The sequence below is a fragment of the Mauremys reevesii genome, linkage group 2 (genome assembly GCF_016161935.1).
Source record: "Mauremys reevesii isolate NIE-2019 linkage group 2, ASM1616193v1, whole genome shotgun sequence".
Taxonomy (NCBI): domain Eukaryota; kingdom Metazoa; phylum Chordata; order Testudines; family Geoemydidae; genus Mauremys; species Mauremys reevesii.
In genome coordinates this window covers 199,764,998-199,783,795 of record NC_052624.1, presented here as the reverse complement: position 1 = coordinate 199,783,795, position 18,798 = coordinate 199,764,998, and the positions used below count along the sequence as shown (strand labels likewise).

At 43.0% G+C, this 18,798-nt stretch overlaps 1 long non-coding RNA gene across 1 annotated transcript in view; it reads left to right on the top strand.

Annotated features, from left to right (window-relative positions):
* Nucleotides 1–325: 325 nt before the first annotated feature.
* LOC120399506 overlaps nt 326–18,798 on the top strand; it is a 51,395-nt gene continuing 32,922 nt past the window's right edge. Inside the window, exon 1 of the long non-coding RNA XR_005595200.1 lies at nt 326–477. This is a non-coding gene — a long non-coding RNA (uncharacterized LOC120399506). The remainder of the gene's footprint in view (nt 478–18,798) is intronic.

The following is an 18,798-nucleotide window of genomic DNA, read 5'->3' as shown; positions in this document are numbered from 1 at the left end:
TATATAGTCCTTTACATTTATTTGCATAATAGGTATAAAACACAACCAAGTTAGAATGGTAGCATTCTATAGCCACTTTGCACATAATGACTACATAAAATGCAAGGCTGTGGAGAATAAAACCCCAGATACTCAGGCATGGAGCTCCACTGACTTCAGCTCTGCATGGCTGTGAGGGTCCTTCCATGGGGAGCAGATTTGCAGGACTGGAGCTGTAATCTTTTCAAGATGAGAGGTGCAAATAGCAAGAAGGTGTCCAGCTCTCATAGTGTTTGGAATGTGAGACCAGTAGTTGCCTTGGAAACAGAATGTTAGAGGTGGCAAATCCTTGTAGCAACATGGAGAACTGTTAAAGTAAACCTTTAGTTGTGAGTGCAAATCTAATGTTGTGAAGAAACAAAGATAACTATTGAATGGATGTTCAGGGATTCTCAAGAGAGGCATCTTACCTGCAGGTCACATACAAAGTACCTTAAGGTAATTTATTTATAGCATGCTTTCACCAAGAAATTTTCAACACAATATAAGTATCTTGTTTCCATCAACATCCACCCAGTGATCCTGTGAGAGATGCACAAGGCAAGAAAATGAATAGACAAAGGTAGGGGTGTTATGCGCTGCTGAAGAGAGCAAAAACACCTGCCTTCCCCAAAGAATAAGAATTCAGCTATTGAAAATACTAAACAGTTGGATGTAGAACAAAATCTGAGTCCCAAACCCTCTCTTCTTGTACTCCCCCCCTACACACTTGAATTAAGAATGTCACTGTCAAATCATTGCAGGCCAGATATTCAAACTGCATGCACTGTATCCGTGGGTGGATCAAGTTGCTTAAGAGCCCCATGTCTTAAAAATATGGCTATTTTTCCAATGCTGAAAGAGAAAAGCACACATGGGTGACCTGGATAATAATGGACATCACCTCCAGAGTGGTCTATAAACAGCAAAAAGATGCAGCCTATGATCAAGCAAGATAGTTGAGACAGAACAAAAAAATGAGGGGGCTTAACAAAGAAGTATATCTTTAAATATGAAAAAACCCACAGTTGTGTGAGCCTATACTTTGATCTTCGGTAGTCATGGGCATCTGGTGTGGTATTATAGGATGAAATTGTGATATCCCTATTCATGTTGAATAGTACCTCAAACCATGAGTAGTCCTGCAGAAGTCATTGTTAAAACAGTTAAAGATCAGGAGCTGTTCTTTATTTACATGGAGGCCAGCACTGGAAGTTGAGGGAGATGAATCTTGAGGAGAGATTTGACTGTTCTGGAAAAGGCTTAGAATTGGCTGTGATCACTATATTGTACTCTGCAGAGACATTCAAAAACAAAAGCAAGTAACAGTTCCTCATTTTGGTGATTGTTTTGGTCTTTTCATAATTTCCGGACTCCAAACTGATTAAGAAATGGAATGGACCCTAGACTTGCCTTCTTTTTAAAAAATTAGTTTAACTAAAATACATTAAAAAACCAACAATCCCAAACCCAAATAAAACAAAAGCCCTTTATGGGACTTTCTTAAAGAGTAATCCTTATTTGGCTTTGATTTTCTGTGGACTTCTGTAAAATATAGACGTTACCAAAAATGCCATCCACCTGCATCAACAGGTGGTGAATTAGATGGGGCCAGCGGCAAAAGGGGCGCAGTCCCATTAGCAAGAGAGGAAGACACTGGCCAAAGGACAATAGGTAGCTCCTCCCCCTGAGAGTCTCTGGCACCCATTGGCCAGCTGGGAGGGAGGGGTACTGATTGGCTAGCATTCCCCAGCTCCCAGGATTTAGCCCAGCTGTTCAGGGGCTGTGCAGAGCCTCTTTTGGCTTCATTCCAGCACTGTGTGAAAACATCTCTGTGCCCAGCAGATCCAATGCTATCTGAAGCGGAAATAAATAGAAAAAGAGGGCCCTGCACTCTTCTTGGAAGAGCACTTTATATTTAAAGGGAAATAGTAGTATGTCTGAGGGAATTAGCACTAGAGCTGTGTGGATTACTCCTTTTTTGGTTCAGTGGTCTTTCAATAATAACAAGAATAATTAATAATTAATAACTTAATAATAATAATCATTTCAGATCAAACCAAAACCAAATTTTGGGGGCATTTTTGGCAAATGGAAAAAGTCAGAAGAAATTAGTTGTGGGTCAGACCAAATGTTTCATTTGACCTGAAACAAAATGTTTCCATTTTGGGCCTTTTCAATGTTTTGGTTTTTAATAAGAGCAAAGGAAACTTGGAAACAAAGGGCTAGATTCACAAGGGGACTTAGGAACCATTCATGAAACTGAGGAGGAGAAGGAGAAGAAACCTTTCCTTATGCTCTATAGTCCAGTGGTTAGGGCACTCACCTAGGTTGTGAGAAACCTGTAACCAGAGCATGGATTTGAGCCTGGCTCTCCTGCATCCCAAGTGAGTGCCCTAACCACTGGGTTATTGGCTATAAAGAATGGTGGTGGCTGCACCACTTCCTTCCCAGCTTTGTTGATGGTGCCTTGGGAATGGTCCCCTTGGGAATCTAGCTCAAAAAATCAAAATGTTTCACTTCAGAAATTTCAGAATTAACCATTTTGACATTTCCAAAACTTTTCTTCGACTAAAAGAATTGACTGAAATTGACATAAATTCACAAAATGGTTGGTTCACCTGAATCTGCATATTTCAGCAAAAAAAGTTTCAGCTGAAATATTTCATCCAGCTCTAATAAGGGCTATGTTTGATCTGCTCAGAAGTATCTCCAGCTTTACTCTGAATATTGCAGATGAATTGGATATGATTTATTTTCTTGGTTAAATTCCTTCATTGCTTAGTGTATGTGTTGGCTGGAAAAGATGAAATGCACACCATGTCAGAGTCAAAATGCACTCCAACAGTCATATGTATTGAGAAATTTCACATTGGTTTCAGGTTTTAATGGATGAATAATGCTTGATAAACAGAAATACACTCCCCAGTTTTGGATGCTCATTTAGGTCCCAATTTTATAAACACTTATGTACAAGTAGTTCATTGAACTCAATGAAACAACTTGTGAGACAGATTATTCACATGGTTAAATGTTTGCAGAATCCAAACCTTAGGAATTAACAATCCCTTAGTTCTACAGGATTTAATATTTGTGTATTTCTTATTTGTGTTCTTTTTTTCAATGTACAATCATGATATGTAATTGGTTGTCAGAGATTACATTTGCATATACAGCACAGAGCATTTTTATTTACTAGTTTTGCAGTGTTAAAGAAAGCATGTGTTCATTGTACTGTGTTTTTCGGGAGAGCTCAGCTCAGATAGAGCATCTGGTTTTGCAGTGAAGGTCTGCTTCTTACCCAGTTTACCAGCTGAATTGACAGAGGGACAAGAAAGTTACCCCAAATCATACAATGACTCAGGGTTTCAATTGTGATTCCAGCAATGGCACTCTTGACTATGTGTCCTTTGTTTGAGGACAAACTGGAACAATGACTCCAAAGCCTATGGGTGTTTGAAATGTGGACCTGAACCTATATCTGAATTATTTATTTAGGTTTTACCTCCACAATGGCCTGCAAGTTTGCAGGTTTCCTACCCTTCTCTGAATAAAAGCTATTTACATTGCATTTAGTCCAAATGTACCACTTTCATGTGCACCGTGTACATTGACAATTCACACAACCATAGCAAAATATAAACATCAGACTAAGCTTGGTTGTTCCAAGGGTTTCTCTGCAGAAACCTCTTTGTCTCAGACCCCAGTTCCCTCTCTCGCTAGAGAATCCCTCTTATCTGCTTCCCTTGTTCCTGGTTATTGAGCTTCACTTGCCTCAGTGAGTCAGTACCTTCATACAGGGTTTTAGCAGCTGCTAACACAGTCGTTTAAGAGAAAAGCCTTGGCACCCTATTTCATGGCACAAACAAGAACTCTTAATCGATCCATCTAGAAAAAAGCTATAGAACTAAATAACAATAAAACCAATAGAGTTGTATAAAAATTGCTCTACAAGCCTGTAGAGTTTAATTTAGAATGATAACCCGTCTATTTTTTTTTTTAAATCATCCCATGAAATTCTGTTGCCGGAATAGAATTCAATATTAAATGTTATAGGATTTTTCCATGAACGGGGTGACGGGGCGACAAAATGGCAGATAAAATTCAGTGGCAATAAATGCAAAGTAATGCACATTGGAAAACATAATCCCAACTATACAGACAAAATGAGGGGGTCTAAATGAGCTGTTACCACTCCAGAAAAAGATCTTGGCGTCATCGTGGATAGTTCTCTGAAGACATCTGCTCAATATTCAGTGGCAATCAAAAAGCTAAAAGAATGTTGGAAACCATTAGGAAAGGGATAGCTAAAACAGTAAATATCAGAATGCCACTATATAAATCCATGGTGCACCCACACCGTGAATGCTGTGTGCAGTTCTGGTCACTTATCTCAAAAAAAGATATATTAGAATTGGAAAAGGTACAGAGAAGGGCAACAAAAGTGATTAAGGGTATGGAACAGCTTCCCAAGAGGAGAGATTAAAACAGGGGTCTCAAACGCGTGGCCCATGGGCTGCATGCAGCCTGCTGAGTTATTTCCTGTGGCCCACCATAGGTGCCGATTCCACCAGCAGCCAAGCTGCCCTTCCTTCCTGTGAGCACACCACAACCCTGCTCCTCCACCTATCTCCCAGTGCTTCCTGCCGCCAAATAGCTGTTTGGTGGCGCTTAGGACTTTTCAGGAGGGAGGGGGGGAGGAGCGGGGACATGGCTTGCTCAGGGGAGGAGGCAGAGAAGAGGCAAGGCCAGGGCAGGGATTTGGGGAAGGAGTTGGAATATGGGCAGGGAGGGAGCGGAGTTGGGGTGGGGACTTTGGGGAAGGGGTTGGAATGGGGGTGGGGAAGGGGTGGGAAGAGGTGGGGCAGGTGTGGGGCCTCATGGAAGGGGTGGAGTGGGGGTAGGGCCGGGGGCAGAGGGAGGGGCTTTAACAGAAGTAAATCTAAAAATAAATGTATGTTTTGTCGTTTGAGTGAGGTGCATTACTGAGTGTTTATATTTTATTAAAACCCCTCTTTGCATTACAGTTTTAAAAAAGTTAATACATTGACTTTTAATAGCATACAATATTATTCTTCATTTTTTTCATTTTTGATTATACTTTTGTATCGTTGTATGAAAAGGTTTCAGTGGTGCAGCCCTCAGGCCAATGTACTAGTTCTCATGTGGTACTCGTGGTGATTTGAATTTGAGATCCCTGGATTAAAAAGACTGGAACAGTTCAGCTTGGAAAAGAGATTACTAAGGGGGGATATGATATAGCAGGGGTCGGCAACCTTTCAGAAGTGGTTTGCTGAGTCTTCATTTATTCACTCTAATTTAAGGTTTCGCGTGCTGGTAATACATTTTAACGTTTTTAGAAGGTCTCTCTCTCTATAAGTCTATAAACTATTGTTGAATGTAAAGTAAACAAGTTTTTTAAAATGTTCAAGAAGCTTCATTTAAAATTAAATTAAAATGCAGATCTTATCAGTTTAGTGCAGTGGCTCTTAACCTGGGGTGCATGCACCCCCTGGGGCAGGGCCGGTGCAAGGATATTTTGTGCCCTAGGCGAAACTTCCACCTTGTGCCCCACCTCCCCTCCCCTCGCACATCGGTTCATTGGGGGCAAATCCCAACAAGCCTTTATAGACCCCAGGGGCCAGCCATGCCCAGGGGCTGCTCCCCAGATCAGGTTCCCCCTCCCCACCCCCTGAACTCCCCTGGAGAGTGCACAGCCCCCCTGTGAGCCCGCCCCGCCCCACCCAGGTGGCACCCGCCCCGAGTCCACTCACTGGCTTTGCCGGGCTTGGGCCGCTGCAGCAGCTCGGCAGGGAGGAGCCGCCTTCAGGAGGCACTGGAGAGCCAGAGTGTCCCGCTTGCAGCAGCAGCGAGTCTCAGCCATGGAGGAGCTGGCGCAGTGCAGGGGGGTGGCAGCCCTGCAAAGGCAGCAGTGCCACTAGCGGGGAGCAGCCGCGCCCCCCTGCCCCTCCTGCCCAGGCTGCGGCCCGGCGCCCTCCCGGGGGCTCCTGCAGGCTGCAGTGGATGTATGCGGGCGCCAGACCCCATGCACCCCCCAGCTCCCCCCTCGCCTAGGGTTACCATATTTCAACAATCAAAAAGAGGGGAGAGCCCTGCCCTAGCCCCATCCCCATCCACTCCCTCCCACTTCCCACCCCGATTGCCCTGGTCAGAACCCCAATCCCCCCTGCTCCTCGTTCCCTGACTGCCCCCTCCTGAGACCCCCCCCACTCTAACTGCCCCCCTAGGACCCTACCTGTCCCCTGACTGCCCCAACCCTTATCTACACCCCCACCCCCACACAGACCCCTGGGACTCCCACGCCCCATCCAACCACTCCCCATCCCCTGACAGGACCCCCAGAACTCCCGACCCATCCAACCCCCCCTGCTCCCTGACTGCCCCCTGGGACACTCCTTACCAGGCCCATGCTGGTCAGACGCTGGCTTCACGTGGAGGAAAAACTCCACGTGGAGTGCTGAGGCAGCGGGAGAGGGGGCAGCTGCGAGAGGGACAGTGGCGGCTCACACTTCCGAGAGCTGCAGAACCTGAGTGTGGTGAGGGGGAAGCCGGGGGGCGCGCCTGCCCAGGCTGTGGCCTGGTGCCCCCCTTGGGGGGGCTCTTGCAGTAGATGCATGCGAGCGGCGGTCCCTGTGCTCCCCCCGGCTCTCCCCTCTGCGGCTTACGGGAGTGTGAGCCGCCGCTGCCGCCCCTCCCACAGCAGGATCAGGGCCCCGCGCCCTGGCAGCTCACACTCCTGGGAGCTGCAGAACCCAAGCGCGGTGAGGGGGAAACTGGGGGGCGTGCCTGCTGCCAGTCTGGGGTCCCGGCCGCTGGCCCCACTCAGTCTCTGCCGGCCTGGAGTTCTGTTCACTCAGCTGGCCACACGCTGAGTGGGGCCGGCAGCCGGGACCCTGGCTGGCAGCCGCGTGCCAGGCAAAATCGGCTCGCATGCCAAAGGTGGCACGCATGTCGTAGGTTGCCAACCCCTGTGATAGAGGTCTATAAAATCATGAATACTGTGGAGAAAGTGAATAAGGAAGTGTTTATTTGCTCATTCACACAACAAAAGAATCAGTGATCACCTAATAAAATTAATAGGCAGCAGGTTTAAAACAAATAAAAGTAAGTATTTCTTCACACAATGCACAGTCAACCTGTGGAACTCGTTGCCGGGGATATTGTGAAGGCCAAAACTATAACTGGATTAAAAAAAGAATTAGATATGTTCTTGGAGGTCCATCAATAACTATTAGCCAAGATGATCAGGGATGCAACCCCATGCTCTGGGTGTCCATAAGCCTCTGACAGCCAGATGCTGGGACTGGATAACTGAGGATGGATCATTTGATAATTGCCCAGTTCTGTTTGTTCCCTTGAAACATTGGCCACTATTGGAAGGCAGGATACTGAGATAGATGCCCATTGGTTTGAGCCAGTATAGCCGTTCTTACATTTATGAAGACTAACATCACCAAACTATTTATTCCTGAAATCTATGCCAAAACTCAAATCAGAATTTTGTGATAGGCTCTATGGGGAAGATATAATTTCAGGTGGGTAAGAGTACTAATAAAGGAATCAGCTCTTAAGAAACAATTCAATGGAGCCTGCTGTAAAGGGAGAAAAGTTGTTTAATGAGAAGGACACCTAAGTAGTATAAGCCTTTCCTGGAATGAACAAAACTCATACAGACTTAGGGCAGATCTACACTAGAAGTGCTACACTGATGCAGCTGCGCTGCTGTAGCACGTCTGGTGAAGACTCTCTATGCTGACGGGAGAGCAGTCTCCTGTTGGCATGATTACTCCACTGCCATGAGAGGTAAAAGCTGTCTTTTTCACACCTTTAGATCAACTTAAGTGGAAGTGTAGACCTGCTGCCCTTACTTTTGCCTAAAAAGAACATTGTGTATTTTAAAGTACTATAAAACTGAAGAAGAACAGACACATTTGGGTTGATCCAAAATGCTAAGTAATGTCTTCCTTTCTGTTCTGTATAATTAATAATTGCCATGTGGCCATCATAAAAATGTTTTTACTTGATTTTTATTTTTTAAGTTGAAATTAAAATGTATAATAAATTAATCTTTGTCCAGCCTGCCAATGTGATTCCATAGGGATCCTTTCTCAAGTTCAATATGTGCATTGAGAGCTTCTTAAAAGAATGACGGGGTGCCGATCCTGCAGCAGTTGTGTGCACATAACTGAAGTCAATTGTTTTGAAATCTTAGCCATGGCAGGATTGGGCCCCCACAGTTCAGAAGCACTGCAAGAAAGATAAAATCTTGGCATGAAATGCAGAAAACCCACTTTATAGATTCCATGCAGCCTTTATACATACTGTATCATGTAGGCAAGATATTATTTCACTGCCTGTTTTAGGCCTCAGTCCTGCAAAGACATACATACATGCTTAATATTACACACCATGAGTAATCCCACTGAAGTCAGTGAGACTGTTCAGATACGCAAATCTTTCCAGGACTGGGCTCTTATTTTGCTCCTACTCTGCAGTTATCTTTTATTAAAGTGCCCAGAAGCCTGAGGACTTGGATACCAATGCATTAAAATGTATTCATTACTCATTTTAAAGTTATGATAATACAAAAAACTAGTTTTTCCTATCAAAATAAGAGAGTAAACGAAGGCCCCAATCCAGCAAGCACTAACGCACCAGCTGAGCTCTGCTTATATAAATAGTGGGATTACTCATGTGGGTAAATGTAAGCATGTGTGCAAGCATTTGCCATAGTTGTTAGGACCCAGTTTTATAATTTCCAAATTCAAAATCTGATATGATATGAACTTTAATGCTGAGGGCCAGAGAAGTAAAAGGAGAGGTGCACTGACTGCACATCTAGGGAAATACCTTTAGGCAAACCTCTTGCTGATGTCAATGATGGCTTAACCTGGGGAAGGACTCAATAAAAACTGAGTTAGGATGTCAGGATTTGGCTCATAAAAAAAAACAGCATTAACAGTCCACTTCACATTGGTATAACTTTGAGAACTGTATAATTAAACATATTAGTCAAAAAGTCTTACAATAACAGTCCAAGGATTATATATTTTTCAGTTTGAATGCAATACAGCCAGGGGAAATTCACGTCTGGATTACATTATAAACTTCATAAATCTCATCAGTAACAAAAGATGGCCAATAATAGCCTGCCTGAGCTACCAAATAGAAATGCACCGTATGTGTGCTGACCAGTCAATTCAGAGCTTATTTAGTTTCCCCACATTGCCAGCCAGTGCTCTTGTAGCTGACTTTGCTGCTGCTACTAGAAGCTGTAGCTTTCTCATTTGACCCTCTTTCTTGTTTTCTAACCCATCACCCCTTCCGCCTTTTTAGAAGTGATGTGAAGGCTGGGGAATGAACAGTTGTGTGAGTGGAGAGACACAGAATTAATTAATTAGCATGTTGTGGGTTGAGGAGAAGCTGGACGCTTTGCAGAGAGAGCCCTAGCAGCTGGGGCCGGATTCCCAGAATCATCTTGCTCTATACATTTGGGAGAGTTGACAACACTAATTGCCTCTCTGGAGATAGTCAAGGGAAGTTCAATCAAAAGACAGGCCATAAAGCACAATATCATCTCTCTGTCACCATGCACTTTGCTGAAGTAAGGACACAGTTGTTGGTAAGTGGCCTTAAGAACATAAGAATGGTCATGCTGGGTCAGACCAAAGGTCCATCTAGCCAGGGGCGGCTCTAGGAATTTGGCCGCCCCAAGCAGTCATGCTTGCGGGAGGTGCACCAGAGCCGCGGGACCAGCGGACCTCCCGCAGGCATGAGTGCGGAGGGTCCGCTGGTCCCACGGCTCCAGTGGACCTCCCGCAGCTGCGGAGGGTTCGCTGGTCCGCGGGTCCTGTGGAGCATCCACAGTCATGCCTGCGGGAGGTCCATCCAAGCCGCGGGACCAGCGAACCGTCCGCACTCATGCCTGCGGGAGGTCCGCTGGACCCGTGGCTCCGGTGGACCTCCCGCAGACATGACTGCGAAGGTCCGCCGGAGCCGGCTGCCGCCCTGCCGGCAAAATGCCGCCCCAAGCGCGCGCTTGGCACGCTGGGGTCTGGAGCCGGCCCTGCATCTAGCCCAGTATCCTGTCTTCTTTCCTCCACTGGCCAATATGTCCCAGTGTGGTTTCCTCATCATTACTCTTCTTCCAAGATCCTTTAATGTATATTTGACTTCATCTTTCTTATTGTAGTCAAGAAAATATATAGATCTTGTTTGCAAGATCTCCCTCAAACACACGCTCTCCATAAAGAAGGCTGAGCTAATGGAGTTCTGGTTCCTAAAATGGTTTCTGAAAGTGTAAAGTATCAGAGGGGTAGCCGTGTTAGTCTGGTTCTGTAGAAGCAGCAAAGAATCCTGTGGCACCTTATAGACTAACAGATGTTTTGCAGCATGAGCTTTCGTGGGTGAATGCTTGCATCCGAAGAAGTGGGTATTCACCCACGAAAGCTCATGCTGCAAAACATCTGTTAGTCTATAAGGTGCCACAGGATTCTTTGCTGAAAGTGTAAAGTCTACTTCAGTAGGCTGCAATGCCTATTTCAAATCCCTGTGCCTGCAGCTTATGTGATAAGAATGGGTTTGTTTGTTATGTGTGATTTATGATTTCCTTAACTATTCATTTTCTTGCTTTTTTAAGTCCTTGGGTTTTGTAAATGGTGTGTTAAGTAACAACACTTGTTGCCTAGCAATCTTGACTGGCTTTTGGAATGAAGCTCCTTTATTACATTGAAAAACATATTGCTGGAGGTAAATGGGTAATTTATACCTCAAATTTTAAATGTAGTTAAATAGGTATCAATTCTTGCTTTCAAAATTGGCTGAATGAAGTGGAAAACATATCTGAGACTACATTAAGGTGTTCATTGTGATCCCAGAGTGCTTGAGGGGCTGGCATGAACCCTGCTATGTGTGAGGTCTGGTTCCAAATGGCTGTACATCACCGCAAGAAGACAGGATTCAGAGTGGTAGCTGTGTTAGTCTGTATCAGCAAAAACAATGAGGAGTCCTTGTGGCACATTAGAGACTAATAAATTTATTTGGGCATAAGCTTTGGTGGGCTAAAATCCACTTCATCAGATGCACGGAGTGGAAAATACAGTAGGCAGGTATAAATACACAGCACAACACAACTGGGGGAGGCAACCAAGGTAAGCACTGCCTGGCTGGAGTCTGCACCTCTCCCCACCTCCCACACCCCAACCCCCTGCCCCAGCCCTGATCCCCCTCCCAGACTCTGCACCCCCTACCATCCCCCCCATCCTGAGCTTCCTCCTGCACCCAAACTCCTGCCCAGAGCCCCCTCCTGCACTCAAACTCCCTCCTAGATCTTGCACCTCTCTCCCCCTCCTGCACCCCAATCCTCTGCCCCAGCCCTAAGTCCCCTCTTGGAGCCTGCACCCCACACCCCCTCCCTCTGTAGTGTAGCCCCATTCAACCTGTCATTTCTATCATCTTACAGACATACAAAACCCATCTTAGCTCTGCCAATGTGCCAGCCTCAATTACCTGCTTATCTACTTCCCCCACAAGTACTTTCATGCCTTCTCCCATGATGGCCCTTAAGAGTAGAAAACTCTGTCACAATCTGTAAAGCCATCACCTTATCCTCCTTTAAATCCTTCCTTGAGACTTGCCTCTGCCATGAAGCCTACCAAATGCTGCCATCTGAAACTGGCTAGGCTTGTTGCAAGATAGGATTCCATCTCTTCATGCAAAGCATGCTTTTGAAAATGTTTCCTCCTCCCTTTCTTCCTTTGTCTATTCCATCCTCTTGTTGCATCTTGGGTTGTGAGGGACAGAGCCTGTGTGTTTACCACATGTTTGTACAATCCCTAATAGAGTGAGGTCTTGCTCCTTGATTGGGACATGCCATACAGATAATTAATAATGGCAGCGTTGTGGAAAATAGTGAAGAACTGACACCAGCTGAGTAGTAGCTGAGCTCTGTAGGATTCTTTATTTAAAGAATTAATTAATGTATAATAATTTAATAATTAATATTTATTTATTTATTTTATTTATTCAACTTTTAGAGATCTGTCCATTTCCAACTTTACACACTTGCCAAGATTTTTCAAATGAACTCAGCTCCATTGTAGGTGCCAGAATAAGTGACTAGAGCACAACATTTTGGGAGCTGAGATTTTTTTTTTTTTTTTAAATCTGTCCATAAGCGTCACAATGGGAGCCAGTGGGTGCTGAGCATTTCTGAAAATCTGCCCCTTATTTAGCTGCCTAAATGGGAACTGATCTTGTGAAAATTGAGCCTGGTGTGGAGTAGAGAGCTTGAGTGTAGCAGAAGGGAATGTGGGAGCAAGATTACACTTTAGATGATATAAATACTTTGTAGGTAAAGGGTATTTGAGCAATGCCCATGTAAGCCACTGAAAACAATTCCTCTTTCATGCAATGATAGACCCGAATTTCTCTGTAAAATTTCCCCATATAAATAGATAATTTCCCCAGATTATAAAGTCTCTCATGTAATTTTTAGTGTGAAAAGAAAACTGCTTCCCCAGCTACTGAGAACTCTGCTTTGTTATCTCTCTTGCTAAGCTCACTTTCACCCATCCCTTCCTGTAATGCTTTCAGACCCCAAACTGCCACCCACACCCTAGCCCTTTGTCTGTGGGAGGAGGCAGAGTGTGGATTTAGTGATAATTGTGAAGATGAATATGTCGGATAGCTTTGGTTGCTAATTTGTTATTTTAAGTACTTATTGTGCTTTGAAGGCTTCTATAAGATTTAGTCTCCATCTAAAAGACAGAGATCTAAGGGATGCCTGTATAATTTTTCTCATCTTGTAACGGTACAGTATGTCATTTTGGCCTAAGTAGATGCATATGTCATAAACCCCACAGAATTTAACTGAATACAAAACATTACCATTTATACAAATACTTGCATATTTAAATGAATTTCAGGAAACCAATACACTAAATCCCTCAAGAATCTAAAAGTCGCCTGCTGTTTCCTCAGAATCTGTTCAAAAGGAATTAACTTCCTTTATCTTAAAGAATTTTTCCATTGCAAGTAACCATTTTATTTTAAACCTAAACAGAATTGTAAGGGATTTCAGTTTCCAGGGCTGTCAATTTGATGCCTTTCACAAAACACTAGATTACTTTATGGCAAAGGACCAACTATGTTTTGTCTCAAATTATTGTATTTTCCCATTAATCAAATTAGCTTTTCACATTTAATCAGATACGTTCTTTTAAATCCAGTAACACAAATTACTGAATATAAGCTTTAAACTCCACTAATGTATTAAAATGGAGAACTATATGTTTTCTTGAGACCAGATTCTACCAGCCTTACTCAGGCTGAGAAGTACCTCACTCTGTAAGTAGTTTATGGGAGTACTTGTAGCAGGGGAAGATGCTGGTCCAGCACTGATTTTAAATGTGTGATTTGTTTCAATGTAGTCAATGGGACTACCTGAAGTGTAATGTTATGGATGTGCATACATGCTTTGCTGGATCAGGGCTTGAAGTATTACTACTGATGAGTAAGGATGTCCGAATCTAGTCTTAAACTAGGGCCTGATCCTGTAGCCACTTACAGTTAGTTGCTGTGCCTATTACTCTAAGTATTCCCATTTAAGTTAATGGACCTACTTAGGGTTGCGAGAACTTGAAGGATTAGTCCCTTAAGGACCCAATCTTGCCAATACTTCCGCATGTGCTTTGCTTTAAGCACATGGGGGCCCTGTAATGGAACTAGTTAGAAGTTGGAAATTAAGCAAATATGCAAACCTTGGCAGAATTGGTCTCTTAATTTGTAGCTACCGGGGAAGCTTGTTAATATATCCATTGTACTGTAATTTTAGGTAACTTTTTAAAAACAGCAATCATGTTTACTGCAATCAACAAATATTGACTAGAATCAGGGCAGTATATATTAGTAGAAATCAACATGCTTGCCAGATCTAGTACTGTATATTTTTCTGCAGCCAACATATATTTAACTCCCAACCGGCATTCTCCCCAAATATTGTATGTTTCAACTCAGGTTAGTGCATATGTATATAAGGTTTATCCTTAATGTGCAAAATTCACTTGCTCCATCTCTTATGAGCTGTACTTTCTGTTCCCACTTACACAGATGTGGTTTCTGACAATCACCCTATATATACTTATGCACTCTAATCACCTCACCATGTATCTTTATCTAGCTAATATTTTCCAGTTACTGAGTCACTGTCTGGCAAAACAACCTGACATACACAGATTTTTCTCCTTTAGTCAGCATCTCATGGACCTCTGTTAAGTTTCTTAGAGTTCATAGCCTTCCAGAACCAATATTTTTTGTGTTCACTGTTGCTTTTTTTTTTTTTTTTTTTTGCGATGAATATATGTGCGTGGCCACCAGTACTTTGGCCCTGGTTCCCCATGGACTCGAACCTTGTGTAAATAGGCCAATTTATACCAGTTAAGTATCTGTGCCTTTATACGGCTAAGAAAACTACTGAACTTCCTGAAGTGTGGGGAAGAGCTGGGACTTGAACCTAGATTTCCGGAATTGTAATTAAGTGTCTTAACCAAAAGCCCATTCTTCTTCTCTACTTTGTAAATGGTTGCTAAAAAGTGTTTTTTCCCAGGTCAGAGCATTTTGGGTCTGCTATTCTTTTGAAAGGGGTTCAAGCAAATCTGGCTGTACTTCTTTCTTAGCAATAATATTAAATGTTCTTTTAAGAAACACTTCCTTCCCCCCTGCCCCCTTTTCAACTTGGGCAGGGGGAGGGGGGAGAATTCATCCCCAAGGTAATAACACAGTAGTCTCTGGAGTTACATCACAGATGAACTTGACCTGTTGCCTTTGTAGTCTTTGCGTTGCTGCCAAATGAATGGTGATGGTGTGATGACTGTGGCACATGTTTAAAGAGTGCCTGTCATGAGTTGTAATAAGATACTAGCTTAAATGGAGGCTGCTAATGCCTGTTGAGATCTTTGTATACCAGTTCCATTGTTGCTGCATGAAAATGGCAGTGAATGTGTTTTTTCTTTATCACTGTGTGGTCCAAGGCAGATTCTATCAAGAGAGATTGCTGGTGATCCCACAGCTGGGGAACTTGCAGAGAACCTGATTTGAGAGCTTGCAGAGAATCTGATTTGTATTCACAGACTGGCAGCAAACTGTGTTGCTTATGTTTCCATCTTTTCTTATGTGGGTTTCTATAGCCCAGTCATGACATGCCAGGCATACACTGTTCATCTCGGCTGTGGTATATGTTTTGCATGTCTCTGTGTGATTATGCCGAGCTAGGAAATGCAAAAGGAGTCTTTACCAATTGGATGTATGATGAGCCCAAACAATCATAGGTTCTTCCCCTCCCATCAAAACCTATGCTATCTTTCCTTACATCATCATCGCATTCAGAGATGAGTTTTGTATTCAAATGAACCTTAAAGATAACACCCTCCCCTCCCCTCCCCTCTTTCTTCCTTTTAAAGATTTAGTGTTCATGGAAACTGCTAGATTGACACCTCTGGAAAATGAAATCCTTTGTTAATCCAGGGAATGAGCATATTGTGGGCAAAAGTGATACACTCTCCCACAATATGTTTTGACACTGAATGGCGGGGGGGACAACCAAGGTACAAGAATCTATCTTAGCTACTTATATGGCCCTCATTACCGGAGCATCTGGACGCTTCATGATTTTTAATGTATTTACTAGGACTGGCCAGAAAACAACAATTTTGTTTTGTAAAAAATGTTGAGGTTTTGCAATCTGTTTTCATTCCAATGTGGAATGAAATGAGACCTTTAGAATTTTTTATTTTTGCTAAAAAGCATGAGAGACACACACACACTCACGGAGACTGACTCTCTCTGTCCCCCTCTTTAGCCTGGTGGCCAGAGCACTTCCTGGGATGTGAGAAACCCAAGTTTTAGTCCTTGCTCTGAATAAGGCAAAGCGAGGACTTTAACCTGACTCTCCCACACTGAGGTGAGTGCCTTAGCCACCAGGTTATTGGCTACTGTAAGGTGTGTCAACAAATTCCAGCCACAACATGAGAAGCAATTTAATCAGAACCAGTAGGTTTCCACCAAATGACATTTTTTGAGTGCCCAGCTCTAGTATTTATCCTCCCAACTTGATTGTGAGGTAGTTAAGTACTATAGTCCTCATTTTACAGAAGCACAAAGATACTGAGTAGCCCAGACTACACAGGAAGTTGGTGGTAGAGTAGGAATTTGACTCTCTTTTAACTCTCCCAAGGTTTGGGCTATTGTCCTGTCTTCTACTGGACATCCTTCCTCCCACTCTGCTGATAGATCAGTCCGAATGCCCAGTATTTTCACGGAGATTACCCTGCCAACAAAAGTGTCAACTGTGGAGTTTTTTGTTTTTAAATATAACACGAAGAAGGCAGTCCAGAGTGATTGGATGCTAGCTGCCTTGGAGTTAGCTAATGTTTTTCAAAGCAGAGCTATGCAGGTCACATCTATTATGATGAGCTGTTCTTGAAGCATCTGAAGTTTTGTTTAAAATGTTGTTTTGGATTGCAATAGAGAATCTGTTTGTGTTCTTTTTTTAAAGCTATTTCATGTGAACTGACCAATGAGTTTATCTTGTTGAATAAGCAAAATTTGAAGAAGTAAAATAGGAAAAGTTGACATTTAAATATTTAATGTAATTACAAAGCTATAAAAAGATTAAAATTAAACAAGAAATTTAGAATAGCAAAAATATTTATTTGCCTCCCTCTCCCCCAAATTTCACATGTTGCTCATCATTTTAGATTATTTACACTGTAAACTCTTTAGGGCATGTAATCTCTCTCACTAGGTGTTTCTACCGTGCCTACCACAACAGGGCTCTAATCTCAGTTGTGGCATAATACAAATAATAGATGCTGTAATACAAATAACAGTTTGTAAGATAGTTGGGGCAGAGATCATGTCTGTCTCTTTATATAGTATGGATCATGACACAGCCCTGATCTTCAGCTGGAATACTGGGTGCTATGATAATGATTTAGAAATTAAATACATGTTGGAGTTTAATGATTGCCTGAGAAGATAGAAAAGATAGGTAACACCACCCTCAGAAAACTGCTTGTATTTGGGGAACTGACTGCAGCAGAGCAGTAACATTTCCTTGAAGAGCATGTCTCATTGTACCTATGCTGAGCTAGGAAAGCCCCCACAATTAACCCATCACAGATTGCAGAATAGGTTAATTAAGGAAACATTGGTGAACTAGCTTTGTACTTCAAAACCATTGCCAGTCTGTCAGTTATGGTGCATCATGCAGCAGAACCCCAGGGGTCACACACATTCTGGTCAGTTGGCAGGCTGGAGAAGTACTGTTATTCTCTGAGGTCTAACTACTGTGGAGGGAGTCCCTCCTATCTCCTGAGCCACATGATCTGTTGTCCCTGACACTTGTGTTTGAGGGCTCCTTGTGCCAGCCCTGTCAGAGCTGTGCAAGGACCAGGGACAGTCTAGCCCCTAATGTACTGTGTATGTCTGTGCATAGAATTTCACCAAATCCCAAACCATAGAAAAACCAAATGAAAGATTAACATTACAACTTGAAAAGTGCTTAAAGAGTGACTCAGTGAGTTCTTTCCTTCATACTTCAAGCCAGGGGCTATGGAAAACATCCTATTTTTAGCATTAATGCCTTTTTATTGAGTGCTGTATGTTTTTTAATGTAAAAAAAGCCACCCACAAATGATTAAGGAAAATAAGTGAAGAGAAAAGGCCCCATTTATTTCCAATATGATGAAAGTGACTCTAAAATAAAGGCCTACATGAGGCCTGGTGATTGCTGTCTTTCAAATGAGACCTAAAACCAAGGTCCTGAGTACTTGTGGCTATTAACTATCCCATGCATTTTTGCAGAGCGTAGGGGTGTTTAAGCCCGGCATTCTGGCCAAATTCCAGTTTGGGTAATTACATTTCATGTTACCCAAATTCTCCCTGCGGTTACAGCTGGAATACAGCATTCTCTTTTGTTTTCTCTCCCAAGCTGTTGTATAGTGTTGCTGGGTGCTGTTAAGCAGCTGCTGAGTTCTACCTTGCAGGTGGTTGCATGTCAGTGGTGAAAGAAGTGATCCTTGTGTATAGTTTGCATACCACTTTCTAAAGTGCTTTTGGATTCTTTGTGACAAATGGTACTGTGTAAATGTGGGACTATTACCATTTAAAGTAACTTCTATCATTTACCTGGAGGAAAAAATACTACTCTTACACTCTATCTAGTATACAGAACTGGAATTTAAGAGGTGTAGGAAGAACCAGCCGGTAATGTTGTAGGTGATCATTTAAAGTATATCAGTATTGTACCTATATGAGTCCTGTAAATCAAGAGTGTAATTAAGCAGGCACCTTTACTCCACTGCAACAATGAGTATTAAATAAGGGTTTCCCCATTTTACTGCTTCTCCCATAACACTCTCTGCGTTTTTCTCCACCATTCCTGTCCCTTATAGATGGGCTGTCCTTCCTGAGCTAGGCCACAAAGCCACTGCTCTCTCCTCATTTGAATCCCTCCTTTTGACCCATTCATACTGTGGTACCTTCAGGAAATGAGCCAACAACAACATTTTTTATGTTTATTTTTATTTATAAAAACAAAATTCATTACTGTACTGTGCAGGTCACTATCCTAGCTGAGTATCAGAGGGGTAGCCGTGTTAGTCTGGATCTGTAAAGCAGCAAAGAGTCCTGTGGCACCTTATAGACTAACAGACGTTTAGCTGAGTAAACATTAAATCTTCTTATTGTCCCACTGTCCTT